At 40.4% G+C, this 1,624-nt stretch overlaps 1 non-coding gene across 1 annotated transcript; it reads left to right on the top strand.

Annotated features, from left to right (window-relative positions):
* Window positions 1-1,121: 1,121 nt before the first annotated feature.
* Window positions 1,122-1,193, top strand: TRNAA-CGC. Its single transcript has one exon. It is a non-coding gene; the product is annotated as a tRNA-Ala (tRNA).
* The last annotated feature ends 431 nt before the right edge of the window (window positions 1,194-1,624 follow it).

The raw sequence follows: 1,624 nt of genomic DNA, 5'->3' as shown, positions 1-1,624 counted from the left end.
CAAAAACATCTGGTAGGGAGGTGATTAGATGTCCATAGGGCAAGCTGAAACTGGCTTGGAGGATACCCCCCCTTCGGGGTCAGGCGTTTGCGGAGAGGAAGACTATGAGCCTTCACGAGGAAGACTACGAGCCTTCATCATCATGACCTACTACACATGTGCAAGGGGGGAGGGACTGCATGCTAATGGGCTCTCGGGAATGTAATGAATATGTATCCGAATTCCTGACAACTATTGATTATGTATTAGTTCAGCCTATATCTGTAGCATGCTTTTTCCTGATGGTGTGCAAGTTAGGTGGAGTGATTCCCCTTGGACTAGGGCATATGCGCATTGCTAATAAAAACATACCTGCTCTATATCCTTACAGCCTATAAGGTTTGATTTCCACATGTCAAAATTATCAGGAGGAGAAAAACAAAGAAAAAAAAAAACAAAACAACACAACTTGTTTGAAAAAAAAATAAAAAATAAAGAAGAGAAAGAGGAGAAGGTTAATGTAGGTTCAGAAATGAATTTAATGCATTAACTATAAATTTAATTTTCATCAATTTGCCACTTTTGTCTCCATGAACCACTTTTTGGTATCTGTTTTGTATCATGCCTTCATGATAAAATTTCACTGCTTCTTGGCACTTATGTATTAATCACTAAGATAAAATTTATTCATGACATCAATGTCCTTTCTTTAAAAAAAAAAAAAAAAAAAAGTCTTCCAGAAATGTTTTTCAGATCCATTTTTAAGGTGAGCAGACATTGTTAGATGTTTTATCAAGGAATGCAAAGTATAACAAGAAAAGATTCTATAGGTACATTTGTCAGAAAAGAAAGTTCAAGGGGAGTGTATTCCCTATGATAAATGAGAAAGGAAGAAAGCTGAGATACTCTACAAGTTCTTTATCTCAGTCTTCATTGGCAGTCAGGCTTTCTGCATCTCTCAAGTCCCTGCACCTCGGCGGAGCAAAATACCTCCTGCTGTAAGTGAAGAACAAGTTCAAGACCACCAGGTGAACCTGAATATGTACAAGTCTATGAGGTGGGATGACACACATTCCAAGTTCAGGAGTAAGGTATTTGCCAAGACACTTGTCATGACAGTTGAAAATACAGTATTTGGAAGTGGGGATGTAGCTCAGTGGTAGAGCGCATGCTTCGCATGTGTGAGGTCCCAGGTTCAATCCCTGGCATCTCCATTATCTTCTTGCAGAAGTCAGTGTTGCAAAATCCTTTCCACTTCAAGAGCAGAATGTCTGAGGCTGCCTCATGAGGATGAATTTGCATGTGTCTCTCAGGCCACACGACATTCATCCCAGCATTCTGCTTTAATGTGGATGCCAAGAACATTCTCCACCATGTTTGAAAAGTAGTGGTGTTTAAGTCAAGTCCTGGTGATTGGAAATAGGGAAACATCACTCAGTTTTTAAGAAATGGAGTAGGACTGACCAAGTGGACAAAAAGTGGACACAATCCAATAGTGTGCACTTGCAGCCCAGAAGGCAAAGTGTATCCTGGGCTTCATCAGAAGAATGGCCATCAGGGAGAGGAAGGTATGATTGTTCCTCTCTACTATGCTCTTGTGAGAACCTAGCTGCAGTACTGCAACCAGCAAAAGAATAGTGCAGAG

This window comes from Gallus gallus, chromosome 1, assembly GCF_016699485.2.
Source record: "Gallus gallus isolate bGalGal1 chromosome 1, bGalGal1.mat.broiler.GRCg7b, whole genome shotgun sequence".
NCBI classification, from domain to species: domain Eukaryota; kingdom Metazoa; phylum Chordata; class Aves; order Galliformes; family Phasianidae; genus Gallus; species Gallus gallus.
This window is presented reverse-complemented; position numbering and strand designations above follow the sequence as displayed.